Source organism: Schistocerca piceifrons, chromosome 1 (genome assembly GCF_021461385.2).
Source record: "Schistocerca piceifrons isolate TAMUIC-IGC-003096 chromosome 1, iqSchPice1.1, whole genome shotgun sequence".
In the NCBI taxonomy this organism is placed as follows: Eukaryota; Metazoa; Arthropoda; class Insecta; order Orthoptera; family Acrididae; genus Schistocerca; species Schistocerca piceifrons.
The window spans coordinates 1,009,780,453-1,009,792,646 of record NC_060138.1 but is presented as its reverse complement, the minus strand read 5'-3'; positions in this window follow the sequence as shown (position 1 = coordinate 1,009,792,646).

Sequence of the window (12,194 nt, the reverse complement as noted above, 5' to 3'; positions counted from 1 at the left end):
TCTGATGCACGAACAGCAGTTCACCGCCGCTGCCTGGTGAAACATTGTGATGCCTCGTGTAAGGAGGAGAAATGCGTACCATCACGTTTCGACTGTGATAAAGGTCGGATTGTAGCCTATCGGGATTGCGGTTTATCGTATCGCGACTTTGCTGCTCGCGTTGATCGAGATCCAATGACTGTTAACAGAATATGGAATCGGTGGGTTCAGGAGGGTAATACGGAACGCTGTGCTGGGTCTCAACGGCCTCGTATCACTAGCAGTCGAGATGACAGGCATATTATCCGCATGGCTGTAATGGATTGTGCAGCCACGTCTCGATCCCTGAGTCAACAGATGGGGACGTTTGCAAGACAACAACCATCTGAGCGAACAGTTCGACGACGTTTGCAGCAGCAGGGACTAACAGCTCCGAGACCATGGCTGCGGTTACCCTGGACGCTGCATCACAGACAGGAGCGCCTGCGATGGTGTACTCAACGACGAACCTGGGTGCACGAATGGCAAAACGTCATTTTTTCGGATGAATCCAGGTTTTCTTTACAGCATCATGATGGTCGCATCTGTGTTTGGCGACATCGTGGTGAATGCACATAGGAAACGTGTATTCGTCATCGCCATACTGGCGTATCACCCGGTGTGATGGTATGGGGTGCCATTGGTTACACGTCTCGGTCACGTCTTGTTCTCATTGACGGCATTCTGAACAGTGGACGTTACATTTCAGATGTGTTACGACCCGTGGCTCTACCCTTAATTCGATCTCTGCGAAACCCTACATTTCAGCAGGATAATGCACGACCGCATGTTGCAGGTCCTGTACGGGCTTTTCTGGATACAGAAAATGTTCGACTGCTGCCCTGGCCAGCACATTCTCCAGATCTCTCACCAACTGAAAACGTCTGGTCAATGGTGGCCGAGCAACTGGCTCGTTACAATACGCCAGTCACTACTCTTGATGAACTGTGGTATCGTGTTGAAGCTGCATGGGTAGCTGTACCTGTACCCGCCTTCCGAGTTCTGTTTGATCCTTGGCCAGGCGTATCAAGGCCATTATTACGGTCAGAGGTGGTTGTTCTGGGTACAGATTTCTCAGGATCTATGCACCCAAATTGCGTGAAAATGTAATCACATATCAGTTCTAGTATAATATATTTGTTCAGTGAATACCCGTTGATCATCTGCATTTCTTCTTGGTGTAGCAATTTTAATGGCCAGTAGTGTATAAGAGACAGTGAAGTGAAAACAGAACACCTACCAAAACGAGCCCATGGAATAGTTCCATTCAATTGTAATTACCACACGCATCAAGAAGATTTACCCACTGAGGGACGGGACTATCATTTCATATTTCGTAAAACACGATCGGCCGCTGACTGATCCACAACCGCACTCAGTCTTGCAAATCCTTGTCCGATTGAAACCCAGAAACGTTACAGGCTATCTGTATTGCTTCCCTGCATTAATAAGATAACTTTTCATGACTGGATATATGCGGAACACATGATTCTCATCACTTTATTTAAGTTTGATTACTGTGCTTTCATCTGAGTATCGCTTTTGATAAAAAGTGGTGGGGTATCAGTCCGAATGTACGCCGACGCGTCCAAGGGAATTTATGGGAACCTTGCATCTCATTTCCCCAGGAGTTGGGGGACGGCAGAGACACACAACACTGTGAATACGCGGCAGTCCGCTCAGCACTCAAATGATTAAGTCCCTGGACTTCACGGATGGCAGAGACATACGAGTGAGGCTTGCAGAACTCTCGAATCACTAAAATAAGTACGGAATATTCGGTTTTGTTGCGTACGGTACTGTCCAATGCCCGACTAGCGGGTTTGAGTTTTAAGAGCTTCCCAGTGGCCTAACAATATCTGGAAGGAACTTATTATTCTTGAAAAGGCCATGCTTGCTTCTGTGGGAACGGGACCTAGTGGAGTTGCCATCGCGTTCGCTTGACGTGTTGGCGATTCTGAGTTGCATGAACAACGCTCTGATTCGCCTATCACCTCTTGACGTCAGACAGGAGCCTCCGCACCAAATTTTGAGATGATAGTGCGCCATGATTGGCTCTCTAGTTGATATATTCGTAGTGGGAAATTATTTAACATGGCAGTTTCACGAATTTGGGAAGAAGTAAAATAACACTTCACCTGACTGGTGTTTGTGGCCATGTCAGAGACAGGTAAGGGGAAGCACGATCGCCGGCCGGGGTGGCCGAGCAGTTCTAGGCGCTAATGTCCTACCTCGGGCACGGATGTGTTTGATGTCCTTAGGTTAGTTAGCTCTGAGTAGTTCTGAGTTCTAGGGGACTGATGACCTTAGACGTTAAGTCCCATAGTGCTCAGAGCCATTTGAAGCACGATCGCTCAGGACGCGAATGCTCTTAGATCGGTCGTCTTAGAGGTACCTTCAAGTGCTCGACCGCTGAGGGGGCAATCATTCTGATATTCTGCACTGGGACATCGTCCCGACGACTTAGCGCGACCCGCAGATTCCGGGTGATGCACATGTTGTGTTGAACCATATCTTCACGTCCATCGAGACGACAAAAGACTACAGCGTTGGCTCCCAAGATTGCGATTTATCTTTTGTAAGGGTACACCGATGCCACAGTTATGAAAATAGATGCTTTTCATTTTAGTTCGGCCAACCATCCGCTGCTGAGTTAATTTCCGATTCGTGCGGTTTATACACATCACTGAGGGAATGTTCAGCTTGAATCCATTATCCCTCCACGGACATCGTATTTTGCTGATTAAGTGTCTTTCTTCATCTCATTTCATTGGCAGTTGCTTTTTAAAACAGTATTTAATTCATGATTTAGCAGTTCCCCGCTATAGAATATCATACTGTAGCCTAATTTCTGATAGCGTATTTCCATTGTGTTATGCGCATCACCGTTGGGTCTTAAGGGGTGTGTCGAAGTCTAGATAGTCCCATGACTTCGGTACCGATTATGTTCACACATGGTGTGTATTACAACCGACGTCGATAAGTCTTTCTGCAGGTCACCAATCATGTGAAAATTACGCAGTGAAAGATCAGGGCTGTAGGGAGCATGCTGGAGTGTTTCCCAACCAAATCGCTGTAGCGTAGGCTTCGTCCGGTTGACAATGTGGGGGCGAACGTCATCGTAGAACAGGATGGTTCCGACTGGTAGCATTCCTGGGTATTTTGGCTTCATGGCGTATTGCAATTTCTGCAAAGTGTCTTCATAGAGCTGAGCAGTTATTTGTGGTTTAATGCTGTCGGACGGAATTATATCGTTGCGCGGTAATGCCCGCCTCCACACTGCCAGTATGGTGAAGGCTACGATTGAGCTGTTTGGTTGGGAAACATTGCAGCATCCTCCATGCAACTCGGATCTTTCATTGAGTGAGTTTCACATCTTTGACAGCCAGAAGAAAGACATGCGTGGACATCGGTTTCAGTCGTAAAAGGACGTGCGAGAGTGTGTGCGGTTGTGAATCCATCAACGCTATCGCGTTCTACGATACAGTAATTGATCGTCTCGTCTCCGCGTCGGATGAATGTCATTACGCGTGTGGTGATTACTTCTGCGTGGAACCATTCCATGGCCCCGTTATGGCGGGCGTTCGGTTCTCATATGACTATCCTCATATCACAAATCGCATTTACATGAGTGTGGTATACTATCCTTCTGAAAAATACAAGGTGAACCCGAGATTTAGTTGGTTACGAACCGGCTTTCTGCTTCTCAGGCCATGTTCACGCAACAACTGAACGTCGCGAACTGAGATAAACATGAGATCCAACTTACGCTTCTGTATCTAACATTAAAAAATGACAGTATGTTTGCATAGAAAAGTATTACAAGAATTTCATTAACTAAATAGGGGGGTAAACATATTAGGTGCAGATACATTTAACAACTGATTAGAAATAAAATGAGTTTACAGTTTGAATCTAGTATTTGTAAGGAAAACTTAGTTTAACATGGGGAGAAATGGAAACTGAGTCTGAGTATTTAACACTACCATGCCATGTGTTTGTAGATTTCCGATACTTCCAGTAGGTTCATTTTCTGTTTTTCTTGCCAGAGCGTAAACCTTTACGTGCTACATCACATAAATGGTTTTTTTTTCTTTTGTTACGGGTACAAGGTGATCAGAAAATATCGAATCCTTCTTCCTAAATAGCCAGATTCTCTCATTTTCACGCAGCCTGATTACCACAGCTCTGCTCGGAGTAACCAATGGCACCCCATACCATCACACCGGGTGATACGCCAGTATGGCGATGACGAATACACGCTTCCAATGTACGTTCACCATGATGTCGCCAAACACAGATGCGACCATCTAGATGCTGTAAACAGAACCTGGATTCATCGGAAAAGAATGACGTTTTGCCATTCGTGCACCCAGGTTCGTCGTTGAGTACACCATCGCAGGCGCTCCTGTCTGTGATGCAGCGTCAAGGGTAACCGCAGCCATGGTCTCCGAGCTGATAGTCCATGCTGCTGCAAACTTCGTCGGACTGTTCGTGCAGATGGTTGTTGTCTTGCAAACGTCCCCATCTGTTGACTCAGAGATCGAGACGAGGATGCACGATCCGTTACAGTCATGCGGATAATATGCCTGTCATCTCGACTGCTAGTGATACGAGGCTTGAACCCAGCGATTCCATATTCTCCTAACAGTCATTGGATCTCGACCAACGCGAGCAGCAATATCGCGATACGATAAACCGCAATCGCGATAGGCTACAATTCGGCCTTTATCAAAGTCGCAAACGTGATGGTACGCATTTCTCCTCCTTACACGAGGCATCACAACAACGTTTCACCAGGCAACGCCGGTCAACTGCTATTTCTGTATGAGAAATCGGCTGGAAACTTTCCTCATGTCAGCACGTTGTACGTGTCGCCACCGGCGCCAACCTTGTTTGAATGCTCTGAAAAGCTAATCATTTGCATATCATAGTATCTTCTTCCTGTCGGTTGAATTTCGCGTGTGTAGCACGTCATCTTCGTGGTGTAGCAATTTTAACGGCCAGTAGTGTAATATACCATCTTGCCCCATTTGTATAGTTACAGAGTTCCATATTGACCATGTTGCAATAATAATCCGAAATCTAAAAGGAAGTAAGAAAGAGCACCAACGTTGACTCAGACCACTATGTCTCATAGATAAAAAAAAGATTTCAGCCGAACAGACCAAAGCCAAAGATAAATAACAACCTTAGAATCAACATGAGAAGAACAGAGATAAGTAGCTCTAAAACTTGTCTAGTATTGAGATGAACAGCTCGGAAGAAATCAAAGAATAGTTATCCAAAGCATCCGAAGGTTTGGTGAAACATGCTCGAAAATTTAAGAACTGATGGTGGAATTAAAAGTGTGACGAAGCACATGAATGAAGGTTAAGTCCTGCAAGAGGTGGAACTGTAATATGAATGAGGAAAAATTGGAAGACCTCAAGAATAAAAGAAAAGTAACATCCATGATCATAAGAGTAGAGAAGAGGTAATGTGGTAAAAGTAAAACGCAGAAGATGGAAGGAAGGTTTGAACAAAGAGCAACACCAGGGAGTTTAACATGTCATCTAAAGACTAGCTACAGGAGTATCAACAACCATGTCTGTGCTGCAGTCGAACGTCCGGAAGCATAATAACTAACACAAAGGAAACCATCAGCTCTTTTCAGACTATTTCAAAGTGTTGCTACGATGTTTAACGGTTTGGGAAAAATGAATACTCACAAATAAATCAGAAATAATTTTGAAATCTGGTTTCGCAGGATACAGCGGATCAGGTTGTGGAAAGGGGCCAAGGTCAATTACTGTTCTTATACAAGAACACACACAACTTAATTCCTCAAACTAGTGTACAGTTTTCTCTTTAAGACAATAAAGATAAATACACGGCTGAGGACCCAAGTAACTTCTCCAGAATAAGTTTAAATGATTGCTTTCAAAACACCAGGATTATAGTAACGGCTGATGGCCTTACTTAAGTAAGGTAACAATATCTTTTCGGCTAAAGGCCGAAATAATGTTTCAGATCAGCTAAGGAAATTCTTTAAAAACCAAGACTTTACAAGTTCCGGCTAAAGGCTTTATTAAGGAAAATTCAAGTCAATTCTTCGACAGAAATACCAATTAATTTTTTTTTAATTAATAAAAGAGAGACTTTAAAGATAAGCCTTTACACAGTACAACAGAAAAACAACTTAAGAACTTAAGGAAACATGTATCTCTTCGGCTGAAGGCTCAAGCAATTACTCAAGAACAATTAAAGACAACCTTAAGATAAACATTTACACAACACGGCTGAAGGTCGTTTCAAGAATTCAGAATAATTAAAGAGAAACCTTGCAGACAAGGAATTACATATTAAAGCCACAAATTCTGAAACAAACGCGGCTGAAGGCCTAAATACAGAGCAACAAGAATTTTAAATGAAACACGGCTAAAGGCCTAATCTTAAAATTGTGATGATGTTCGGCTCAATGCCATATACTAAACATAAAACAGACTATTAATACACGGCTGAAGGCCTGGCACAGTACCTGTGACCAAATAAAATGACAATCACAAACAACAAACAGTGGTGCTCAGAAGTGTTGGGCTGGGGAGGAAACTCTAACCACAGTTTAGTTGAGACAGACAGCCAAATGTAACACTAAACAATCGGGTTGCAGCACGACCTACGGACAGTTAACGAACCAACGAACCGCCTAATCAATTCCCTTCCACCCGACCCAAAGCACGACAGCCAAAGGTACCACTGAAGACGAGGATCGCAGCAGGATTATGTCTTAATAATTGGCGTATAAACATAGTCACGGTAGAATAAACACTCAAAGAGGAAAAGAGAACACCACCAACCTGACGTACCACACGCCGTGCCAGACAGCATTAACACGGCGAGATAAACACAATGCCGCAGAAATACGCTAACGACCAGGGCAGGTAACCGGAACATTAACGGCCACAAGGCACAAGATACCGCTGGTGCACTGCACTAATAAATTGTAGTCATTTTACAGGTTAAACACCATACAAGGAGGCGGCTGCAAAATATTGCCGACGCCAACACACCATCACGTTGCTGCTTCCGGGAACAGCCCAGGATGCAACAATCAGCAACCAACGAAGAGATGTCACAACGGTTGAGCTTCCATGACAGGTTCCCTGATTACCCAACTCCAGAATGCAGGTGCGGTGGGCGACGAACTTAGCAGTTCTCGTAGCTAGTGCCACACAACTCCGACCGCGAGTGCACGCCGCCAGCGTCCACGGCCCGAATACACGCCGCAGAGACTTCCTCGCTGCTCCGCCGCAACCGTCCCACTGCCCACTTCCGGAAACGGTCAAAAGATCAAATACACATCGGCCGATGAGACGACCAACCGAACGACCAACCAACGGTCGTTTCCGCTCCAGTCTTCCTCAGTCGGGCAGTCCACGTGTGTCGCCAGCGGTCGGCAAGTACTGGCTAACGCCTCACTGGCGCTCCGTCCCCGACCGCTGTTCGGTGCCCGATTTCTTCCCTGTGCCTGACTGACTTCCAGACACACGACGACTCCGAAATACTATCGGTAGCTCCAGAGATAGTACGACAGAGCACTTATCGATAAGCACTGCTGCTGCCGCTCACGGGCAGGCAAGGTAGGATGTTAGTGACACCAGTATATGGCATAAGAAAACGAGGCGGCAGTACCGTAATAGAAGATGACAAACAATAAACGGGATGAACACGAGCAGTGCACGGCTCAAATTTATATTCCAAATCACTAAGCCTCGTTGTAATCAGGTTAGTATTCCAAAAGCTTAAGGATAATAACGTACCACGTGAAGACGGTGAACGGAAGAAATGTGGAAGATTGGAGGGCAAATCACTACAGATGCAAGACACGGCCTTTTAGAAGGAATGTGGAAAACTGAAAAGACACCGGAACACTCATACATCCACTCCATAAGGAACGCAACTGAACGGATCCGAACAACTACAGAGGGATGCCCTTGCTTGCCGTTACTTATAAGGTATTACCCAAAGGTGAGCTAAGGAGCAATCTTATCACCTCATTTGAGGTATGAAACTCGTTTCCGAAAAGACAAGTCATACATGGAACAAATATTCAACCTCAAGATCATTCTGAGATCTGCAGCAATAAGAACACAGTAGTAATTTTCGTCCATTTCAAGACAGCGCACGGCACGATAGAGAGACTATTTAGGGGTATTGTAAGGCGTCATTGTATAAAATACTTTACTAATTACAAATTGTAAAATAAGCGTTCTGACCGTATTTCAACGATCTTCCACAACGCAAGTTTTGCCTTTAGGAAGACCATTGCATTGCGGTCTAAAGGCTGGTTTTACAGTCTCTAATTGAAATTTTTTGTAGAATTATGCGGTACAACACCAAGAAGAATTTTAATCGTGACACCAGCAGCAGAAATCTACGTCGTTATGTCTGTTTACGGATTTAGAAGAATCTGAAATTGATAGAAAAACGAGGAAACTCGTAAACAAAACCTGGCGATACTGGTCAGATAAGGAGACGGTTTATATCCTGTTTTCTTCAATGTCGACCTGGTGAAAATAATTGAAACCCGTCAATAAACTCTGAAGATGGAAGAAATATGTTGAGTACACTTTAGGAAGGAAGGAGACAAAATATCTGTCAGGTGTTCAGTTCTTGCCGCTTACCTTGCCATTTTAGCCACAAACCGGAGAGCTGCACAATGCAGAAATATTTTATGAAGTCGCTAGAACGTTAACTGAAGCCTAGAGTATTGGTGTCATAATCATACAAATGACGTGAAGAAAATTAACTGAGACGTCTGAAGCTATGACCGTCGAAGCGAAAATGGTAACGATGCTATTTTCTTACACAAAATTTTACTTGTCAGTGGCTGTTCGCTGTTTGTACCTTTGGAATGAGTACACCTATAATGATGATATTATCAGCACGAGAAACGTCGGAACATCTTGAGCAAATGCTGTAAATACCACTACCAAAATAAAGTATCAAGTTCATTTTTCTGTATAAATAGTGGTAGGTAATGAGCACTTTCACATCGAAGAAAATTAATATAGTCATTAACTGAAATAGTATACTCAAAAACTTTTGAGTGTTCGTTCAGAATTGACTTAAACAAACATTTAGCAACATATGTCTGCTTCGTGCACAATCCGATTTCACAGTCCTCCTGAATAAATGGCAGCTAAATAGTAATTACGATAATGATTAACGCATATGATGATGCTCTTCCAGCATTGTACCAACAGGAAAAGAAACTGAGAATCACTTACTCATACTAACGATGGTGTCGCTTATTTCATTAGGAGTAATGGCCTTAATAATGATTTTTAGCTGTAGCGAAGGTCAAGACTGAATGCGACAAATATCCGAAGTATTAATGCTGATAAAAGGTCATGAACGTAGCTTCTGAGCTCTACCAAAGTGTCCCTAGTTCCGCCAAGCACACGCAAAAATTAAAATGAAAACAAAAACGAATAAAATGTAAATATGAGGATGCTCAGTGCAAACACTCAGACGCGGTGGACGTTGCCTCCTCCGGCGCTCACGGCGCTGTCTGGTTCTCCAAAGTTATGTCATAATAATAATAATAATAATCGTCGTAATAGTAATAATAATAATAATAACAAAGCATGCAGCTCCGACCGGTTTATGTAGAGCAGCAGCAGTGATCCTAAATTGTATAAAAAGACACCAGAGCATGTACAGCAAGGGAGGGGGAATTGAAGGAGGCAGGAAAACTGTGGGGTAATGGGAGGATGGTGGGATATCCGGAAGAGATGAAGGATGAAAGGGTCATCTTGTGTGGTGTGACCTTGAAGGGAAGAACTTGATGGGCCTTGAAAGCCTCATGACACAGATGCAGACAATGCCAAAACCTTGAACCAACTGACTTATACTTCTAATTCCTACGTATCACTGCTGAATGCTAGATTTCCCCGAACTTTGATATCATACACATGCCAATCATCAACGGCAAATGAATTTATCTGGTGATGACCGTATATTTTCCTGTTGGTTAACAGAATCTATTTTGGTACTGAAACTTTTATAATACAGTAAAATACAGGATTCCTCCTAACATAAAATATTAAGAAAAGTTGCTTGAACTTCGTAATGAAATTGGTTAGCGTATGGGTTCTAACAAGGCACTGAAGACTAGCTGTTACATATGTGTATGATAAGAAAAGTCTACGTTAATGGCTTTTGTAGACTTGGAGAAAGTTTATGATAATGTTGACTGGAATACTCTCTTGGAAATTCTGAGGGTAGCAGGGGTAAAATAAAGGCAGCGAAAGGCTATTTACAACTTGTAGAGGAATCAGACTTCGGTTATACGAGTAGAGGGACATGAAAGGGAAGCAGTGATTGAGAAGGGAGTGTGAGAGGGTTGTAGCCTATCCCCAACGTTTTTCAGTCTTTACGCTGAGCAAGCTGCAAAGAAAATCAGAGAAGAAACTGGAGTAGGAATTACAGTTCAGGAAGCAGAAATAAATACTTTGAGGTTTGCCGATCACATTGGAATTCTGTCAGAGACAGAAAAGAACTTGGAAAAGAAGATGGACGGAATGGACAGCATCTTCAAAGGAGGATATAAGATGAACATCAACAAAAGTTAAGTTAAACAGCGGTTATGGAAATTAATCGAATTGAATCAGGTGATGCTAAGGGAATTAGATTGGGAAAAGAGACGCCAAAAGTAGTAGACGAAATTTGCCATTAGGAAATCAAAATAACAGATAATGGTCGACGTAGAGAGGATATGAAATGTAGACTGGCAGCGGCAAAAAAGCATTTCTGAAGAAGAGAAATTTTGTAACATCGAATATAGATTTAAGTGTTAAAAGTCTTTTCTGAAGGTACTTGTCTCGAGTGTAACCATGTGTGGAATTGACACATGAACGATAATCAGTTCAGGCAGGAAGAGAATAAAGGATTTTGGAACCTGATGCTGCAGAAGGATTCTGAAGATTAGATGGGTAGATCACGTAACTATTGAGGAGGTAGTGAACTGAAATGAGGGGAAAAGAAAAGTGTGGCAAAACTTGACTAAAAGAAGTGATAGGTTGATTGGACACATTTTGAAACCTCACAGGATAACAAATTTAGTATTGGAGGTAAGTGTTGTGGGTGAAAATTGTAGAGGAGGACGAAGATTCAGAAGAATGTAGATTGCTGTATTTTTTCATATATGAAGAGGCTTGGACAGCATAGAGTAGGATGGAGAGCTGTATCAAACTAGACTTCGAAGTAAAGACAGCAACGACAACAGCAATAATAACAAGAAATCCAGCCCCAAGGCGAAAATGTTTTATGAAATAGTAATTTTGAAATGGAAGCGTTCGATGAAAGGTTGTACAAAAGTAGACGGAAGGACAGCGATACAGATACCACCATGCCCTTTTCTGAAAAAAACATCGTAAGAAGATAAGGGCAAGGTTGTGCACTTCTTCGCGAGAGAAGTGAATAAAATCAAGGTGGTGCCGTACAAACCAAATGCACTCAGCAATTTCATTCCCAGAGAAAAATGTATCTGACAACTGTATAGTACGGTTCTCTGGGGGATCTCATCATGAATAGCTTTCCATATAGTGCACCGAATGAGATGATATTCAGTGATGGAGATAAACGGAAACAGTATGAAAGAAGCTGCCAATGGGGTTTCGTTAAGAGATGAAGGACGTAACTCGAGATGACAGCAACAAATGGAGGAAGGAAAGTAAAACGACAGCACAAGCCGCTGCAGCTGCTGCTGCTGTCAAACGTCGGAATGGGGCGCCTCCAATAAATGTCACACGGGGGAGCCGCCATCGCATGCCACACTCTCGAGGCACCTCGGCATCTGCGCCGATGGAGTATAGTGGAGGCTGCTGAAAATCTGTTGCCGTCCGGTTGTGGATCCCTGAGAATATACAGGTCTAGGAATGAGACATTCGTAGCACAGTGAACATTTTCTTAGGAAAGCGGTGTTCATATCACGACTTTTACTGAAATGACTAGTTTCAGAGAAAATAGGTCACTTTCACGATAGCATATTAGGACCAATAGTGTTCCCCACACACATCATGACTTTCCCAATGCAGTTAGTCTCAAGAAAAAGTATCTTTTGTGACGTCAGCAACAATACAGTCACAAAAAAACCAGAGAAATCCTTGCAGAGAAGCCCTCGAGGTTTA